Source organism: Chionomys nivalis, chromosome 19 (assembly GCF_950005125.1).
Source record: "Chionomys nivalis chromosome 19, mChiNiv1.1, whole genome shotgun sequence".
NCBI lineage: Eukaryota > Metazoa > Chordata > Mammalia > Rodentia > Cricetidae > Chionomys > Chionomys nivalis.
The window spans coordinates 48,660,502-48,682,205 of NC_080104.1; positions in this window are offsets into that span (position 1 = coordinate 48,660,502).

Consider the following 21,704-nt stretch of genomic DNA (forward strand, 5'->3'; position numbering starts at 1 on the left):
ACTTGCCAGGATTCCCAAGATGCATATAAAATGGAGACCTCCTCCAAGCCACACAGAGCTCGTTCGGGGCTTCTGAGTTCAAGGTGGGTTTCTTCCATGTGCACCACTTAATTTCAGTCATTTCTGGGTGCAATCTACCCTGCTCCCCGTCCGCCTACTGATAAGTGCTCCTGATGTCAACCGGAGTCCGTGCCTGCACACCGTCCCTCTCCCGCCCCAAGCCTCTTATCGCTGTCTGCAGAAGCTCTGTGTTAGGTTTCAGGATCCTTTTAACGAAGTGTGTATCGAGTTGCTACCTGGACGGCTGGCTAAAGTTTAACCTGGGATGGGATTCTAAAGTCATCCAAAGTTCACCGGTGTTGGTGTCTACTGCAGTCACCAGCAGATGAGCCTGAAGTCAGGCCCATGTGGGCTTGGTGGATGCATGTTTGCTCCCTGGAGAGGCCCAGGCGGCTGGGTGCAGGCGTTTCTTTCACTTACCCCTGCTTTAAGGGCTGATTGAAAGAAGTTAATAACGGACAGCCACATGCCTGCCCTCTCGTGTCTGGGCTATTCATGCTAAAATTAGAACTATGGAAGGGACCTTCATCCTGGAACCCACCACTCAAGTAGGTTATCAATTTGAGCACGTGGGGCACAGAACAGGTTGGAGGTTCAGCAATCAGGACCCCAGGCAGAGAGACCAAGGCTGTCCATCACTGTGAAGGAGGATGGGAGAATGTCATTTAGACTCCGCCCCCTAACACTGCCCCTTCCTCCCAGATGCAGTATTGATCCTGTAAACCTGAATGCTCACCTCAGGGCACCAAGACACGGGGGTGGGGGTTGGGAACAACCAGAACTGTGCTCATGATATCTAGATGAGCGGGTCAAGATGAAGATCCGATCGTTCTGTTAAATCCTTCAGCCACGAGGCAGAAACACAGAGCCCACAGGCACCGGTAATATGGAGGAAACCAATGAGATGCATGGGGTCTGACTTCTCTGTTCTAGACGCAGCGTGGTACAGCGCGCTTAGAAAGGGGCCTCGCTGCGTTTAGTGTTTAGTGTGGAGTCCAGCTCAGAGACCCGCCCTCTCGTGCCACGCCGCCTGCGTGTTTCCCAGATAAAATGGAGTGGAGTCAGTTTGATGCCCCCTCATACAGAGCACCTGTCCTGGGTCAAGTCAGTCCCCTTCACCCAAGGGCATTCGGGGTTTGTTGGGTATAATGACTGGTCCCAGGCTCCTGCCGCAATCGCCAAGAGAACAGCTGGTTTTATTTCCACCACAAAAGGATCCTACATGACTTATGAGTAGAAGCTAGCCAACAAGACGAAACAAAACAGGTGTGTCCGTTTTAATCACAAGTTGACTGCCCCATCCACAAAGCTTCACAACTCCTGTCCCCCACCCCCCATAACCATCCAAAGTCACGTTCAGAAAAAATTCTAAAGTCCTCCTAGAAATTCTGTGTCTGAGGCTAGCTCCAGGGCAGCAAGATTCTAGCAAGGAAATCTAAAATGTAGAGGAAGGCTTGGGGAAAACAACGAGGGAAGAAGCAGAGTTAGAAGCGCCTGTGGCTGCGGGTAGTGAGCCACACTCAGCTGGTGTTATGAGGTCATCAACGCACACAGCAGAGTTAGATGATCCAGGCAGCTGCCGCTCTCGGGATCAGATGCTCACCTAGGTCTGTGCTATGTTGACGAGAGGTTTTTGAACCAACCGTGCCCTACTATAGGCAGAAGGATGGTCTAGTCACAGACCCAGAAGTCACTATTCCTATCCCTGAGGACAACTAGGAACAAGGTTGTGAGTGCCAGGATATGATGACTTTGATGACTTTGATGCTTCTGGAAAGTTCACTAAAGGTCATGCTTTCTGATCCTTTTTCCAGGGGAGTGAAACCCTAAACCTTTCAAAATTAGAATCACCAAAGGAATGCTGAAAATCTCAAGATTTTTCTAGTCAGAAGTGAACGAGCATGGGATCAAACTAGTCCCTCTGAATGTGGTTGACAGTTGGGGCAGACTGAGGGGCCACTGGCAGTGGCACTGGGATTTATCTGTACTGCATGTACTGGCTTTTGGGAATCCTATTCTCTTTGGATGTATACCTTGTTCAACCTAGATGTAGTAGGGAGGGGCTTGGACTTTCCACAGGGCAGGGCGCCTTGCCCTCTTTTAAGATTGGAAGTGGGAGGTGTGGGAGGGTGTGTGGAGGGAGTAGGAGGGTGGGGGGGGGAGTGGGAATTTGGATTGGTATTTTTTTAAGTAATAAAATAATAATAATATAAATTCCCAGTCAGAATCACTGGCGACAGAGGCAGCCCAAGAGTTTATGGTGTCTGTCTGTTTCTTTGGTTTGGTTTCTTTTTTCTTGTTCTTAAGTTGTTGGCACAAGTAAGCTCCCTGTAGGAAAGTCCCTCCTCAAGTAACCCTGCAGACTCTTCTCCCTGCAAGCTCCACTGAGAAGCCAGACTCAAACACTCCTCGGTGTCTATGGAGTCAGCATTGCCCTCTGCTGGTCCAAGAGGAGATCTGCCACAGTCACCTTGGGAGGCTCGCCTACTTGGGACTCCATCCCCACAGGGAACGTTTGTGGCTCCGGTTTTCGGTTGTTGGCATTCTTGAATGGTCTACCTCTCTCTGAGGACTATGGTAACAAAACGGCACTTTCCCATCATACATTTCTTTCTCCACGGTTATCTTCTGCAAGCTCCTTCGCTCATGGCCTCTTCCAGTGCTCTCAGTGCCTCTGTAACTCTGCTCTCACAGGTGAGGTTGGAGGGCCTTGAGTGCCTCTATTAATCAAGCATCTGCCCTGAGTTGGGCATCACATTGGGCAGAGAAGTTCGGGGCACTGGGCCATGTTTCCTTTGAAAGCCAAACGTTCTGAGATGAGGCCCAGGAGGAACCTGTAGCAATTAGAGACACACTTCCGTACATACCCAGAACGTTATTAGCTCTCTCCAGTGCTGGATGAGCAACATCCCACAGGCTACTGCTTGGGTCAGCTCCCAGCTGTGGAAATACTCAAGCAGTGTTGGTGGAAAAGGGTTCTGCTGAAGCCATTAAACCTCCGAAATGGATGTGTCCCCCGAAGACCTTATTTACTCAATAAAATGTGGGGTGTCCTGGGAAGGAGATGGGTTTTGCAATAAGACATACAAGTTCAACCCACCAGTCCAGTGCAACATTATAAAATTGCTTATAATATTGAGAATTTTTAAAATTTTTTTTTTTGGTAACTCAATTGCATGGTTCTTAAGTGTGAACTTTGTGGCTAACCGTGTCCTTTTGTGATGGCAAAAGGTTGGACATGCCTATGTAAACCTTGCAGCCCAGAAAGAGCACCTAGTCACCTTCTCTGACTAATGGGGTAAAGTCTCTGATGCAACAGGCCACCTGTCACCCTCTTGGATGCCATAGGATGTTTCTGATGAAGGGAGGGCCAGAGAAGCATGTGGTGTCGTGTCGGATGCTGGAGAGGGAGAGTTCATATGTACAGCTGCACTCAGAATGCTCCACGCAAGCATTAGCTTCATTGACCAACTCATTTCCCAGGTCTGAACGGTGCCCACGAAGGGCAGTGCTTCTCACATGCACACATTTCACACTGGAATCTGCTGAAATCCAGCTGGAATTTGGAAGGCCTGCAGTGGAGTAAAGACTGTCTCTCTGCCCAAAGGGTGAAGATATGGCAGCTCAATCATCTCAACTTTGAGTATCAAGGCTGCGGGACAAGAAATTCAACCTTCTTATGAGCAAGGGTCAGGGAATAAACACCCTGAAGGGTCAATGTGGAGCCTGACTCCAACTAGAGATCTGGCCCTGCAAGCCTTTCTACTTCTGAGCAAGGCGTCCTTTAGCCTGGCCAGAAGGTTGGCAAGGACCCATTTTTGTATTGACAAAATCTGCCAATGTCTTAGGCACAAGTGAGGCATATCACCCCAGGCTGAAGGAAGAGCTGGGCAGGAGGAGCTAAACCCTCCCAAGCCTCCATCTTGTACATGATCAACATCGGGCTCTTTGAGATTCACCCCATGCAGACAGACGCCACTTAACATCCTCATAGCTCCTCCCATGTCCCACAGGCGAAACAGACGAAACAAACAGGCCGGCCTTGGAGCAAAGGTTGGCCTGTCACCAGGTCATTCCCATTGTGATCTCTCCATCTTCTCACGGGCCTCACTTCCCAAGGTGTATGCTCTGAGGAGCAAAAAGCTGGCCTCAAATGCAGGCTCTCAGGCCTCAAGCAGGCCTGCTGAGTCAGGGTGTGCATCAGGAAAGGTCCATGATTTATACGCTTTGGGGGGTCAGAGAGATGGGACTAAGCCATTTTGTTTATGTGTTTGTCTCCTGGTTTCCACCCAGTTCCCATTTCAGGTCAGCATGACCTGAGGGGTGAGTATAAATAAATTTAGGCTCCTCTCCCATCCTCTCTGCTGACTTCTGCTATCAGAGGTTCCAATCTAGTCCTCACCTCCTGCCAGCGACAAGACAATTCTGTGACCTTATCCCCACTTCACAACTATCAGCAGAGAGTTGGGGAGCTGACCCACGCTTGATAAAGTGCTCGCTCTGTAGGGTGCTTTCAAGAGAAATGCCCCCCACGGAACACTTAGCCCCCAGCTAATAGCACTCTTTGGGGAGGTTTAAGACGCACAGCCTTACCAGAGGAATCATATTACCAGAAGTGGATTTTGAGAGTTTAAAGACCCATACCACTTCACGTTTGCTCTCTCTGCTTTGTCCTTGCTGTTCAAGATGTGAATCCTCAGCTTCCTGTCCCCACTGCCATGCCGTCCCTTATCTCCTGGAACCGAAACCCAATAAACTCACTTTTCTAGAAGTTGCTTGGTAATGTTGTTATATCACAACCAACACTAACACACCATGCAAGTGTGAGGGCCGGATTCAGACCCCCTGGTAGCATATAAAAGCTGGCGGGGGGGTATGGGGGGAGCATGGCGGCTACCCTATATCCTAGAACTCAGGAGGCATAGACAGTAGGTTTCCATGGAAGACTCGGCAAATTCAGGAACTCTGGATTTGGCTGAAGCTTTGTCTTAATAAGTAAAGTGGGGGTGGATAAAGATGCCCAACATCAACCTCAGGCCTCCACGAGCTCCTTCACATACACTTGAACACATACACATGCATACACATGTGAACAAACAAACAAAAGAGCCCCAGAATACATCATTAGCACGAGGGGGAAATCTTAACAATGATTGTGTTCTTTCTCAATGAGAAAGCAGTTGCTTGACTGGTTTTTCAACAGGAACTGGACAGGCTATGCTGTCAGGTACATACTGTTGCATTGGATGGACACTGGAGACTGGCCGTACTCCAAAGTCTACCTTAGTGGGGCAGATGGACACTGGAGACTGGCCTTACTCCAAAAGAAGGAGTCTACCTTAGTGGGACAAAGGGGAAGCCACCCCTTGAAGACATCCCTGTATAGAGTGTTTGTAGCACATTTGACCAATTGAAAAACCCAAAACACAGCAGGCGAACAATGTTCATAGAGCAAGAGCCAGGCTATCCCAGGTCATCTGGGACAGGGGAGGTTATTTTTTTTCCCCCAAGGAGTTGCTTTTAGCATTGAGACAGAAAAAGATTCCTTTCGGGCCCTAAGCTCCTGAGGACAACTTTCTCCCTTAACCCTGGGGTTAAAAATGACCCTCCCACCTTTTATAATCTGTGAAAACAGGCTTTGAAATGCCTTACCCGGCCCAAGTTTTGTCTTCATTTACAGTCCCATCTAGGGATTTCATTTTGAGCATAAAAACACAAGCAGAAAATGGGTAGGATATAGACACTAAGATCAAAGGAAGTGAAAAGCAGCTCAACAGGCAGATGCCGTTCCTGAGAGCTCTCAGGTCTACTTCTGTCAAACCTCTCCCTATGCCTCAAATACATACATACATACGTTAACATGTGTGCACCAAGATACACAGCTTCCTCAAAGGGATTACATGGCATGTTCTATAAATACCTCAGTTTAACAGTCTTCCAAAACCTGATTGCTCATGTCATCAAATTCATACCTAGTTCTCTTATATTTAGTCACCCCCCTCCCCATATCAACAATTACTTTTGTCCCAATGAGTCTGCTGTTTTAATTTTTTTTATCCTGTCCTGTGTGATTAACAAAGACTAAATCTACTTAAATCTTCATTTATCATTGAGTCCCTACTAAATACCACGTTCTCTACCAGGAAGTGGGGATCCAATGATGAGGCCTTGAGGGCCTTTTGGTCTTCCCCTACTTCCTAAAGCTTTACCATGTTAGAGTTTAGCTTTTAAAGGTACCTTTAAGAGCATCGTAGCAGTTTGCTGCTAGGCCACCAAGAGGCCACTCACGAAATAGCTGCACACTCTGTCAAACCCAAACTCCTGAGAACGAACACATTTTTTAAACGTCACACCCACGTGCCTTCAGATGTATTAAGATTCCACTATATTTTCAATAAGACAAATTATCTTTCAGCTTGAGGGGCGTGCTGAGGCCTTTAGATAAATGGAGCTGCTTCTGGTGTCCAACATGATGAGTGTAAGTCCTGTCTAAAACCCATCCTGCTCTAGCTGCACCTGGTAATTGAGTTCAGCCGCCCGGGAGAAGGCTGTGGCCTCTCTCCAAGGCTCATAAGAAATCTCTGTTGCCGTTTTAAGCTTCCAATTAGTTCACGACATAAAATTACAATTTACTTGTGAATTCCTTTCTTCCTCTAGCCCGTGTTGTCATTAATTACACCTGTGCAGTCCTCCTTTCTCCTTTCATGCCGTTGACCATAGCAAACCTGGCTGGTTAAATCTCCGTCCTACACCTGTGTGTGGAGGCAACTCTCCTTCTGGACCTCCCTCAAAACTCTGGGAACCCAGTTGGGCCATAAAGAAATTATCTCACTGTCAGATGGGATTTGCATCTTCTGTGTGTGTGTGTGCCTGCCTGTACATATATGTGTGCCTCTGTGTGTATGCACATGTGTATGCCTGCATGTGTGCTTCTGTGTGTGTACCTGTGTCTGTGTGTGTGCCTATGTGTACGTACCTGTATTTGTGTGTCTGTGTGTACCTATATGTGTGTGCCTCTGTGTGTGTGTGCCTATGTGTATGTACCTGTATGTGTGTGTCTGTATGTGTGTGCCTGTGTGTATGTACCTGTATGTGTGTGTGTGTAGGTGTCTGCCGGTATGTGTGTGCCCGTGTGTGTGTACCTGTTGTGTGTACATGTATGTATGTACATATGTGAGTGTTCGTGGGTGTGTATGTGTGTGTGTGTTTAGGCCAAAGGCCAACCTTGGATGCTATTCCTCAGGTGTCTTCCTTTTGTCTGTCTGTCTGAGATGAAGTCTCTCATTAGCCTGGAGCTCAGTAAGTAAACTGGGCTGTCTGACCAGGATGCTCCAGGGATAGGCCTGATTCTGCCTCTCTAGCACTGAGCTGAGCTTGGACTCACACACCAACATGTCTGGCTTATGCCCTGGTTTTGTTTTTTGTTTTTTGTTGCTGTTGTTTTGCTTTAGTTTTTCACGACAGGGTTTCTCTGTAGCTTTGAAGCCTGTCCTGGAAATGGCTCTTGTAGACCAGGCTGGCCTCGAACTCACAGAGATCCTCCTGCCTCTGTCTCCCAAGTGCTGGGATTAAAGGCATGTGCCACCACCGCCCAGCATGCCCTGGTTTTTAAATACATTCTGTAGGCTGAATTCAGGTTACCGTGCTGAAGTACAGGTGAGCACTGCACAGGCTGCTCCATCTCCCTAGAGCTGGGTTGCGTTCTTACCTGTACATCCATACCGCTCTTCTTACCTGGTTTCCACAGTGGCCCCCAGAACTCCAAAGACAGCTACTACAACTTCTCCCCCACCGCTGCTGAGAAAGCCAGCTGCCAAACGAGGGTGACACGATACGTTGTGGTGACAGCAATCTGTTTTTCCTGCCTTCTTTTCTCTTCCTGTCTTAAAAAGCCAACTCCTCCACTCAAAGGTTCTGCCTTCTGCAGGGGCTGGAAGTCTGCAGCAAGAAGAAGTCAGACTTAAGTCCTTAGCCCTGGAAATTGATGAGGCAATTGGTGGAGGGAGCAGTTTGGCAGAGAAAGTGAGGGCAAGACCACCTCCTCACCCTTCTGTCCTGCCCCCAGCCCTTTCAACCTATTGCCCAGCTGACAAACGCCAAGAATCCTGGGTACCAGCAGAATGCCGGTCCTAGTGTGTGTGTGTGTGTGTCTGTGTGTGTGATGGTAGTCATGGTCTGGATGAGAATGTCCTCCATAGGCTCATGTATTTGAACACTTGATCCTCCAGTTGGCGCCATTTGAGGAGGCCTAGGAGCTATGGCCTTGCTGGAGGAAATACGCCACCAGAGGCAGACTTGGAGCGTTTAAAAACTCACACCATTTCCAGCTTCTCTCTCTGTTTCCTGCATCCGGTAAAGGACGTGTGCTCTTAGCATCTGCCCCAGCTGCTGTGTCTTCTGCTTGCTGCCATGTGTCCCCACCATGATGGACTCCAACCCTCTGGAAATGTAGCCCAAATAAATTCTTTCTTCTTTGGTCATAGTATTTTATCACAGCAACAGAAAAGAAACTAAAACACACATAAATACATATATAATCTGCCATATAACCATTTAGAAAATGTTCATTGACATTCATTACATAATTTTTCTTTTCACTAGAGAACATTCTAACCTCTCGTGACTACTCGCCTGTAGGCTTCATGGAGGTACTCTCGTATCTCTCCTCCTGCATCTTCCAATGAACCAGGTCTGAGCCCTAGGAGATTTTGTAGGTTTGTATGTTCCTATCATCCTGCCTGGAGTGCAAATATCAGATTAGCAAATATTTGCACTGCACCATGCTGACAATCACGTACATCCATCTCGTTAGTGCGCAAGCTTCCTCTTGCTTATAAGTAAAATAAACTTATAATTTATTCTCTCTAAATGTTTGATTTGTGTGTGTATCTTAAACACCTGTAACTGAAGATCATGTAAAGATTTCTTCAACCAAAGGGAGTCACGAAGAGAAAACGCTTGTTTTGCGGAATATTAATTTAAGATGTGTTACATGAGTTTATGCTGTGGAATACCTGTTTAATGATGCGAAAGCATGCTACATTTGTTTGATTAAATAAAATTAACCTGGGGTCAGGAGGCTGAGTCAGCAATTAGCTGGCTGGACAAGGAGGAAGGAACCATGTGTGGGTAGGGTTCTTAAGTGGGGGCTGAGAAAAAGGACGCGCTGGTTTTTTTTGGGGGGGTCATGAGCTAGGAGGGAAGTTTAACTATTTGCTCTTCAGCCTTTCTGAGCGAGCAGAATTTCACCTCAACCTTTGAGTCCTGAGTTCTAGAGAGGGATAGAGATCTGGGTAAAGCTCCCTTTGGTGGCTGTGATAGAGCAGGGCGCCCGAGGGAATAGAATTCCCACGTGGCTATGGCCGGTGTTTCCCAGCTGCTGCTGGTAGCTGCTGAGTTGCAATTGTCCACCAGGACAGCAGTTGCTTTAGGGACAGCAACTGAATTTAATGGAAAATGGCACACTTGGGAAGCCCTGCTCTCTCCACACTGAACAACGGCAAATGCTTCGCAAGTCTAAGCATCCTATCATCTTGTAGCAAACATGGACTAGATCCACGCTTCTAATGAGAAAACCCTCTGGCAAGAGTGTCACCTGAACCTCCCCAGGTGTACGTGAAATGTACAAGATTTGAACTCAGATACTCTCGGTTTGTACTATGCTAGCCCCTTCCTTTTGCTTAAATCTGGGTTCCCTATTCAATCACATACCTATTTTGTGCACACCCCCAATGAAGTCACCCAAGTCCAGAAGGGCCTGTCACTGTCCTATCCTTGTGGACAGTGGTCGTGCCCTCCCATGCCTGTGGCACTCTCTTTGTCCCCAAGCCCTGATCTCTATATATCTCAGCTCCTGTGAGAGGCTTCTAGCTCCTTAGAAAGATCCTCTGTCTCTGACGCTGGTCCTCCAAGTCTCCCACAGTATCTGACACAGTGCATTCAGTATGTAACTGTGGACCAAATACCCACTGATGCCACTTCCAACTCGCCAGCCAGTATTCTGCCTCAGAAAAGAGAACTCAGATCCAATAAATTAAGTGCTAGGAAAGAGGGTGACGGGCCTTTAATGAACTTGTCCTCATTTTTTTTCATAGGCCAGTGTACCTGCTTGTAAGGTCACCGAGCAAGAAAACCTGAGGGCAGCTACAGGCTGACTTAGTAATCAGATGCCTTCAGTCAGCAGTCATCCCAGAGAAATATTTCTCAACACCCATAACTGAAAGGAACTGAAAGACAGAGTTAAGAACACTCAAAAGAGAGGGCTGGAGAGATGACTCAGCAGTTAAGAGCACTGACTGCTCACTCAGAGGACCTGCGTTCAGTTCCCAGCACCCACACGGCAGCTCCCAACTGTCTGCAACTCCAGTTCCAGAGGGTCTGACACCCTCACACAGATGCCACATAATCAAAACACCAAAGCACATAAAATAAAAATGAATTATATATTTAAAAGCTTTCATTAAAGAAAAAAACACTCAGAAAAGAATCAGAGTTTGGAATCTGTAGCTTAGAAAGGGGAGATGCACACGCGTTATTGATACCATCTAGTAACTCCCAACGCATGGAGACACAGAAGCCTCTCAGTCAGGACCACAGCGCAAGCTGCTCTCGTTCCCTAACCAGAATAAACAAGGAGCGCGCTGGCCGAGCCCTGTTCGAGGAGACAAGGTATGGGTGGGCTTCTAATCCCACAAGTTCAAGCCACGACTCATCTCCATCTCAACCAAGTTTAGTTCAAATGAGTATTTCTGGGCTGAGGGCCCACCTCAATGTAGGATACTCACCGGCTTGCAGGAGGCCTTGGTTTGCAAGGATGAAAGATAGATAGATAGATAGATAGATAGATAGATAGATAGATAGATAGATAGATAGATAGATAGATAAAAATAGAGATAGGGTTTCTGAAGGAGTGGCAGAGAAAAGAGATTATAGGCAGACTAGCATGCTTACTTTCAAAACTTATCATAAACATATTTTGGCACCAATATGAAAAGCCTTGTCCACTTCTGCAACGTTTTTGCTTTATTTTAGTTTTTTTGTTTGTTTGGTTGGTTTTTTGACAAAACAAAATGATTTCTCTTCAAACTCCCTGAGGTACACTATCCCAAATCTGGGTTATTTGAGCCACAAGGATCCATTTAAATATTTTGCATTGATAGCACTGAAGAGCAAGGTTCTCTGTGGTTTTTAACTAAGCAAAATCAGGTGTCTAGCAGAACCCAGTGCGGCACTGTGGGTCACAGGCTAACTGTTCCTCGTCCTCTGAGAGAAAGGTAGTATGCTGGCCACAGGCAGAGGAGAAACCCCTACGTCTGTCCATAACCTGAACAGCAAAGACCAAGGACGCAATTACAATGGTGAGAAGCCTCCAGGTTTGAAGATGGGGGACCCCAGCCACAACCTGCTATGGCCACCTAGAGACACGCCATCCCAGAATATGCCTAGAAGACTACACACACACCCTGCAGGGTGTGTCTCTCAGCAACTTCCAGAAGCTGTGGATACACACAGGTGATAGCCAGGTGGCTCATCCACCAGACAGTGCTCAAGTCCAATTGACCTGTTTGTGCTTTACGTGACAAAGACCAGGAGCAAAAAACGACTTCGGGAGCAAAGAGTGTGCTACATCCTTTGGGTTAGAGGTCATCTTTAAGGGAAGCCAAAGTAGGCTGGAGCACAGGGCAGGAACCTGGACACAGGTTCACTGCCTTGCTCTCCAGGCCCGTCTTATACCTCCCAGAATGATCTGCCCAGGGATGGCACCACCTACAATGGGCTGGGGCCCCCTACATCAGTTAGCAAGTGAGAAAATGTCCCACAGACATGGCCACAGGCAATCTGACGGTTGCAATTCCTCAACTGAGGTTTCTGTCCGCCTAGGTGTGTCAAGTTAACAGCCAGCATTAGCTAGCACACTGCGAGTTGGCTTTCTGAAGCATCTCCTTACCTTCTATATAAATAGAAGATTCCATCTTTGGATGTTGTAGGGACTTTTAGTCCTTCAGAATGGTGACAGGGACAACAGTGTCCTTTCTGGTTCTCCCGCGGCCAGGTCACAGCTTCCTGTGTGTGCCGTGCATGTCCGGAAGCCATATTCACATAAGCAACTAGAGGAGATGAAAGTTAAAAAAATAAATTGTTTCTCTGCCCTCAAATTTGAGCCTGTGAAGGGAAATCTGGTTGACTGGGTTTGTTTAGGGATGTTGGATTTGGGAATCCTGCACTGCTGAATTTTGAGTGTTCAGGGCTCGCATATCCTCCATATTTAAAATAATGCCATCATTTGCAAAGTGAATTGACTTCACAAGTACTTTTCTCCTGCCCTGGAGATTACACACATCAGCCCAAATGGGCTTTTATTTTCCATTTTAATTTATACAGTATAAATACAAGGTTAGACTCCTTTAGAGTTAGAGGTTTCTCTGTACAGATGTTTCTTAAAAGCCTTTTTCAATTCGTACTGTTGGTTTAAAAAAATTTTTTTTATTAGCCTGGCTGCCTGCCAGAATGGGGGAGAAAAATCCTGTTGCATTTCACACAGAACTGTGAGGCGTCCAGTCCCTGTGCATTTCCCTACCCCCACCAGCTACAGACTGTCAGCACCAAAGGGGACATAGCGACATCTTGTGGGCAACAACCAAATGCAGCAAAGAGGTGCCTCAGCTGGACTGGAGTGACCCAGTTCCTTCTCCCACAGGATTTCTTGATTTACTTATTTGCCTTTTATTTACCATTTGGCTCAGTTCACCCTAGATCCCAAGTTGTTTGGATTTCATGGAACGTATTCAACTCTTGCCCCCAGTAGGAAAAGATAAACCCGCAGCCTTCTGGCAAGGAGGGAGGGCCATAACTCATGTGCTGGGCTTTTATTGAGTTCCTCATAAAAACAGTGTTGTGTAAGTAACTCTGTAATAAGTCTGGGAAGTTTTTCAAACCTTTCCCCCTGAAAAAGAAAACGGGAAACAGGAATGTCAAATGGGTTTTCTTTCTCTCGCCTAGCTTTGAAGGGGTTAATTGCTGACTCGCTAACTTGATTCGCTCACTATTTAAGGGGAAATGCATAAATAATAACCGGGGATCTCCAGGGATCAAACTTGCTTGCATTGTCCTCGAAAATTCTGTAAACTAGGAGGCAGCTGTGTGCACTGTGCACCAGGGAAGAGAAGTGAACGTGGTGTTGAGAAGGGGCAGAACAGGAGATGCTCGGCGTGACCCTAAGAGTATAAACAGAAATATGCACCAGGGTGCAGCTTTCTACACAAGTGGGGCTCATTTGGAGGGGTCGTGGACCCAGAAATGAGCCCAGAAAACAATATGTATAATCCTATGTACTCTTCGACACAGCATTATCCTTGATAATAATTTTCTCACATTTTTTTTCTTTTTTTCTTTCTTAACATAAACAAAGATCTTAGATGGGAGGGGTCTGAGAGGTGGTCAGTAGTTAGGAGCACTGACTGCTCTTGTAGGGCAACCCGAACCCCTGAGATCACTTGCACCTCAGTTGCTGGGTGTGAAGATTCTTACCCTCAAAAGAAGCCAAAGAAGAAAGGAGAAAAACCTAAAGGTGGCCAGCCAGAAGCATCCAAAACTAAAAAGTCAGAAGTTGAAATTCACTGCAGGCAAATCCGACCACTCTCTTTATGAGGTTTTGCCCTAACTACTCTCTAGAATGTTTGATCCAATGTGTTCCTCTGTGCGGCGCACCACGCCCATCTGTGCTCTATGTGCCGCAATACAGTTTGTAAATCGGGCAAGGGGTTGGAGATTAAAACACACAAAGACACACAGAGACATAGGTTATCCCTGAAACAGGAATGCCCCGAGAATGTTCTCTTTATTGTGTCCAGGGGCAGCTTATATAGGGATAGCCACTCCCCAGCTAAACGCACCAGAAACCATTCCCCTGCCATCAGGAACTCCTGAGGGTCTCGTGCTCCGAGCAGCTGTAGGCACTCAGATCAGGGGAAAACAAGTTGTTTACAAGAAACTTAGGATCTGGGGTTCACAGCTCCCAACAACTCTGGCTTCAGGATCTAGAAATTCCAGTGCCTTCAATCTTGGCTTTCAAATGATACTTTCTTGGGGAATGGGGTGGCAAACATACTATGCCTAGAACTTAGCCCACACTTCTAACTGGTATAGAACAGGGTCTAAGAAAAAATATTTCTCGTTCCCACCCCAACTTCAAGTGTGTTTTATTTAACTTTGTATCTCTAGTGTCTGATAGGCACTACTTACCAATTATTAGTTGGATGGATAGATAGACAGGTAGATAGATGATAGATAGATAGATAGATAGATAGATAGATAGATAGATAGATAGATAGATAGAGTCAGTGGATGGATGGATGGATGGATGGATGGATGGATGGATGGATGGATGGATGGATGGATGGATGGATGGATGGATGGATGGATGGGTGGGTGGGTGGATGGATGATGGGGTATATTGGTAGATAGGTGTGTGGATAGGTGAGGAATTGGGTGAATAACTAAATGAATGAATGAACTTTAGTATAAGGTAGATGGCCAAATTTATTAGTTTATCAGTGATTCTCAACCTTCCTAATGCTACGACCCTTTAATATAGTTCAAGTTGTGCTCACCCCAACCATAAAATCTTCATTGCTGCTTCATAAAAGTAATGTTGCTACTGTTAAGAATCATAATGTAAATATCTGTATTTCCTGATGCCCTTAGGCCACCCTCGTGAGTCATTTGACAACCCCCCAAAAGGGTCATGACCCATAAGTTGAGAATCATTGGTTTAGATAATAAAACAAAACGATTTTAAAAGACTAGGCGGGGGGGGGGGGCTCTATACAAATACAAAGTCATTCTGATCTGCTCCTGAGAAGGACACGACATCCCTGTCGCAGGTCAGAGCTCCACACAATGGAAAGCTATAAACAGCAGGCCCAGTCATGTGACGGTTATGCAAGAGAAGCTTCATGGGGCACAGCTGCCTTCATCACTCACGCTTAAGCTGCTTGGAAGTGGAAACTCAGCCATGCCCTATGTATTACTTTATCCAAAAGATGCCAGGCTCCCTGCATGGCCACAGCCCATCCATTGGCCTCAGCGTGAGGCAGGCTGCCAGGATTCCTTCTGCCAAGGAATTTCTGTAGTCATTCCAGATAGCAAGAGAGCCGGTTCAGCAGAATTATTCTTGTTAAAAAAAAAAAAAGTGGGAAGACCTATGCACACCGGCTGTGAGGACAGTTGGAAGCACTTGGTCACAGGCCAGGCAAGGGGCTCAGCTGCATTTATGGGTTTGGTTCCAAAAGAGTCACCTTTTATGGTCCCTCCAGAACCTTTCAGGTCACCTGGTAAGTTCTAGGAAAAAAATAAAACCTCCATATCAGGCGCCATGCAACCGTTCCGTTGGCTCTCTTAGGTAAGAGGACAGCATAGGCCGCTGTTCTGAGAAAGGGGGCACACCAGTTCTCCATGGAGGGAAACTGGGCCTTGCAAAGCCATTTCCCCGCGACCAAAGGGTAAGTATGCTGTGGCAGGGACCGACACCAAAACTCTTCTCCTCGTCTCCGAGCCTTCTTGCTGACCGGCAGGGCTGTCTGTCGTTGTCTAAGAACAGAACTTGATCATCACTGAAGGTGAGATGCCCCGATCGTCAGCACAGGTTTTAGCCGTCTTCTTGATTCTGTTGCTGTCGATTTTGGACTGTTTATTTGATGAAAAGCAGGGCTCGCTGTGGAGCCCAGGCTGGCATGGAATTCATGATCCGCCTGCCTTGCTAGTGATACCAGTCTGTACCACTTCACCCAGTTTTCAGTTACCTTCTGTATGGACCAATTATAGAAGCCATAGGCATCATCAGTCTTGGTCCCCGAATGACCATCTGCAGTCACTAAGCCATCTTCTTATGGCCTTGTTCTATGACGACAGATACAAACAAACAATCCAGTTCTATTATGTGAGGCATTACCCATCACTTCTTCCAGCAGATAGCCAACCCTCGACAGACTATTCTGGGCAGACATGACAGCGTCTGCAGACCTGCCTCAAATGCTACCATTGGAAAGCACGTACAACTCTCTTCCCAACCGTCAGGCCCAAACTGACTTCAGTAGCTTTTTGGCTGGCCAGGGAATGTGTCGTAGGGTTCTATGTAACTGCTCTGTGAAGACTGGGCAGGGCTGGTAAACCCTAGACTCTCCATGACACCAATAATGTATTGGGCACTCAGCATAAGGTGTGTTCATCATAAGACAAATACGTTCACACTGTGGTGCCAATATATTTCACATGCTTTAAACACGTCCTCAGTAAGAGAAAGATTAAGTCTACGTGTAACAGAAAACGGTAAATGAAAATGTGGTACTTCTCCTTGTGCCGTTTGGATTGTCTTTCAACCCCCTGATGGATGGTACTAGCTTAAGCCCCGCTTCCAGGGTGGACGCCTTGTCTGTGGAGAAATGGCTGATTTCAATGAGCGATGGAAACCTCTCAGGAAGCTTCCACCCAGACGACACCTCTGTGGAGCTGTCTCCGGGTCCTGTCTAGGTTGCAAAAGTGGACTGTGTGTTATCTAACAATGCTGCTCTTGAAGTCTGTTGCCAGAGTAACCAGAAGAAAACGTGGGATGGAATGAAATGGTTTATTTATCTTGTTTTCTGTTAAAGCTCGCAGGGTGCTCCCAGGGGACGTGCTGGGCCATCAGTGATGCCTGTTTAAAGACGAGTGAGTGACTGGACACATAAAAACATTTTTAACCCACAGGAAAACCACAATGAAGATGTAATTCTTAGCCAGGTGTGGCAGCTCACGCCAGTGATCCCAGCACCCGCAGAGCTGAAGCAGAAGGATCACAAACTCAAGCTTAGCCCAGGTTAGAATGAGTGACTGTTGCAAATATACATACACACACACACATACACACACACACACACATGATCTCTACCATGTAATTCCCTTCCCCAAAATCTCCATCACAAATGAGAAAATTACAGTTTACTTCAAAGAGACACTCAAGAGAGCAAATGGGCTTTGGCACATTGTGGAACTATGAGCGAGTGCAAGAAATTGCTATGAAGTGGGGCACAATTATTCAAGTACCTTGAACAGAAATGATTCATACCTCACCCAGCATTTACCTCTATTCCTAATGAAAGGGAGAGCCAGGTTGAGGCTCACACTATAATCTCAGCACCCACGTTACATATTCAATTCTGGGCCAGCCTAGGCTTCAACGTAAGATCCTGTCTCAAAAAAAAAAAAAAATTCCAAATACAAGGGCTGGAGAGATGGCTCAGCAGATAGGAGCACAGATTGCTCTTGCAGAGGACCTGAGTTCAAGCCCCAGCATTCATATGCCTGTAACTCTAGCGCCAGGGATCCCATGGCCTTCAGAACGCTGTGCTCAGTCACTACCCATACAGAGACACCCATGCGTAATTTCGTAATTTTTAAAATCCAAATACATAATGTGCATATATAATTAAAAATAAAATATTTACATACTTACATAGGAAATTAAAAATTGGAGGGGTTAAACTATGTCATGCCCTATTGCTGCCAATGAACTCAGGAACTCCAGTCACCTGTGACCTTACAGCAAGGTATTGCTTTTCTGACGTACAGTTGGAAGTGTGTCTTTTGGTGTTTTATTGGGACATTCACTTTCATTATAAAAACATTCACACCAGGTGGTGATGGCATATACCTTTAATCCCAGCACTTGGGAGGCAGAGGCAAGCAGATCTCTGTGAGTTCAAGGCCAGCCTGGTCTACAGAGTGAGTTCTAGGATAGCCAAGACTACACAAACAGAGAAACCTTGTCTCGAAAAACAAATAAAAAACACATTGTTATATAATCATCAATGAATCTGCTATAAATTATCAATGAACAGGCTTGGTGGTAGAATTACTTTAATTTTTTTTCTTTATACTTTTCTCCAAATTTTCCTAAGTAAACACATAAGCATCTTTCTTATTTTTAAAAAAAGACTTATTTATTATGTATACAACATTCTGCCTGCATGTATGTCTGCACACCAGAAGAGAACACCAGATTTTATCATAGATGGTTGTGAGCCACCATGCGGTTGCTGGGAATTGAACTCAGAACCTCTGGAAGAGCAGCCAGTGCTCTTAACCTCTGAGCCATCTCTCTCCAGCCCCGCATCTTTCTGATTTTAAAACAGTAAAACAGGAAAAGTTCTGTTTATATCCAACTGTAACTTATACTTTGGACTGGAAAATGACTGCAGGTATTTTTTTCTTAAATCTTTAAAATTGTTGGAGAAAGGTAAGAGTAAGAGCAACTATGCAATATGTATTTCATAATATATTTCAATTCAGAAGAAATAACAAATTAAAGCTAATCCCTGACCTTAAACTTCTTGATCAAACATTTCTTAAACCTACAGTTTAAAAAAAAAAAAAACCAAAAAAACAAAAACTACCTGGAGACTAGAGATATGACTCAACAGTTAAAAGTTCTTGCTGCCTTTTTTGTTTGTTTTGGTTTTTCGAGACAGGGTTTCTCTGTGGCTTTGGAGCCTGTCCTGGAACTAGCTCTTGTAGACCAGGCTGGTCTTGAACTCACCACAGCCCAGCTGCTTGCTGCTTTTATACAGGACCAGAATTCTGTTCATTGCACCTTCACGGGTGTCAGAGCCAGCTGAATGTCCCACATTAAACGCCCTAGTCTTGGTTCAGTCTACTGCTGCCATCTTGAACGCCCTAATTTTACAGGGAACTCCATGAGTCATGCAGTTTATCCAGGGATTTGGGAGTCAAGGACCAGATTCTTGGATCTACTTCTTTACAAACAGACACGTCAGATACAGCATTCTTGCAGTATTTTTGAATATTCTTTAGAGGAAAAATGCGCCTCGGATGTTAAATTCTGCCTTAGTCATAACTGACAAATCCTATCCTAAAATCCTGTTAGATTTCTTTTACTTACTTTTTATGTTTTCCCTGTGAGCTAATGAAAAGTTCACTAGCAAGACCCATCCATTTAGCTCAAAGCTGTCCTCCTGGGCCAGCCCTGTACCTGGTTCCTAAGGATGCTGAGTACCTGAACATCTAATGAAATCCCTAGAAACTGCGTTTGTATCCAGTGCTTTCTAGTAAGAGTGTACATGAAAGTCAGACCTAATCCCTGGGACACAATCCCTAACACACAACCCACTAGGCTTAGTGGCACTCATCTTGAGGAGGCTGGTGAAGGACAATGTTCAAGGTCTGCCCGGGTCTCAGAATGAGCGCAAGGCCAGCCTGGGTAACTTATGAGATCCTGCCTTAAAATAAGAAGAAAAGGCCGGGAGGCAGTGGTGGTGCACGCCTTTAATCCCAGGACTCGGGAGTCAGAGACAGGTAAATCTCTGTGAGTTCGAATCCAGCCTGGTCTCCAAGAGCTAGTTACAGGACAGGTTCTAAAACTATAGAGAAACCCTGTATTAAAAAAAACAATAAAAATTTTTAAAAAAGAAGAATAATAAAAAGGTTGGGGATGTAGCTCAGCATAGGGGACCATGTATCAAGAAAGAAGAAGAAAGAAGAAGAAAGAAGAAGAAGGAGGAGGAGAAGGAAGAGGAGGAGGAGAAGGTTGGGGATGTAGCTCAGCATAGGGGACCACATATCTAGAACGCACAAGGCCCTGTGCTGACCCCATAGTCCTGCAAACGGAAGCAGCAAATGCAGATCCCTCCACAGAAACTGGTATAATGTGGGAGACAATTCTCAGCACTGCTTCAAGGTCGCTTTTCATTTTCTCAAGATTATCACCAGCATCCTAGAACTTGCTCTAATGTATACCATGGGAACTGCCTGGCCTTTGCGACGTTAATGGTATCTTGGGTGTATCTAACTGTACCTGATTTTCAGAAAGGCTCCCCTTTTGGCACAAGTACTGTCATTCCCACAAGCGTCCTTAGATAAGACGGCTTCAAGAACATAAAAACATCTCGCTTTCTCATGACGAGAAACAAACAAGCAGAGTCATCGCCACGGGGACTTCTGGGGGCAGAGGCAGGGATTGGAGCACTCAATGTGTCCGCGCACACTCCGCACGAGGGCTGCAGGTGTCTTTTGCTGGCCAAGGTGACACAGGGCAAGAGGGCAGGGATATTTACAGCTCACACGCTTACTACCCTCAAAATAAATTCCCAAAAACTGTTTCAAAGCCTATCCATAAAAGACATTGCTGATGAACTATGCATTGACAGTTCCATAGTTAAATGTCCTGGGTCATCTAGAGTTTAATGTGTCCTTAAACACATCGCTTCACACTAAACAAAATAGTCGTTGGTGGCTAAGCAAAGAAATTACTTCCCAAAGCTTCAGCAAACACAAAGGCCTAGCTATTGGCAGCAGAAACAAGGAATCCAAATGGAAAGTGGAGGAAGTGAGATGTCTAACAGCAATAAAACCCCAGACAAAACACTGCCATCAAACAGGCCTTATTTACCCCATCCAAGCCCAAGGTAGCTGGGCAATTAATTTTCTTTAAACAGCTTGCTTTGCTGACATCTCATTTTTCAGAGGCAGCTGTTAGCCAAATATAGCCCTGTTTATTCGCCCCCTAGAAGGCTGTTTTAAAAAGAGCTTCTTCTGGTAAAAATGCTGCATCGTGGAATTGGGGACAATGTGAAAAGTAGGGCTTGATGTTTGTGTTCAAATAAACATCTGCTTAAGTCCAGTTTTCTGTTCCTGAGGAATCCTTTCATTCCGTGCCATTAGGCACATTAAATGATTAAGTCTTCCTTGTTTCGGGTCATGCTGGATTCCAGATATAATAGGAGAAATTTCTCAAGGCTGAGTTCTTTGTTCTGGCACCGGGAGACCAAATGTGATACTACCTGAGTACAGGTAGTGTCTAGCACACAGTTGTAAGGAAGTTGGTTTGTCCTTGTTGATTATGAAGATAGAAAATTTCCTAGAGCACGACATGGTGACTTCTGGCTACAATCAGTTCTCATGAGGCTGAGGCAGGATGAGCTTCAGGTCAGCCTGGCTGGTGGTGAAAGCCTTTCCAGCAAAGCCTCCACACCTGAGATCTAGTATTCAATCGCCCTTGCTTCCAAGGGTACTAGTTACTGACAACAACTGTGCTTGTTCTCTGGCTTACTTCTCAGTCTACTGTCTGGGAACAAAATCCCTTGACATGGGTCTCTCAGTTCTGACACCCACCCACTCCTTAGAAACCAGGGTCCTAATTATTTATTTATTTATTTGGTTGGTTTTTTGAGACAGGGTTTCTCTGTGGTTTTGGAGCCTGTCCTGGAACTAGCTCTTGTAGACCAGGCTGGTCTCGAACTCAGAGATCCGCCTGCCTCTGCCTCCTGAGTGCTGGGATTAAAGGCGTGCACCACCACCGCCCGGCCTCAGGGTCCTTATTTTGGAGTGAGAGTGGTCCCAAACCGTCTAGGCTGGTTGATAACTCACTCTGACTGCAATGTTTTAGAAACAATTTTGCATCATTTTACACCGGAGCCAGAAAGCCCAACAGCCTTTCCCCACTGCTGTGGAAGTCTGTGGCCCTCTCGTAGAAGAAAACTAATGTCATGAGTGAGATTTACTGTTCTAAGTGGGTGAGGTACACCAAAGATGGGGGTGGAAGGCACGTGCCTGTTCTGTACTTGTTGGCATGGTAGAGTCCAGAGACTGCTCAT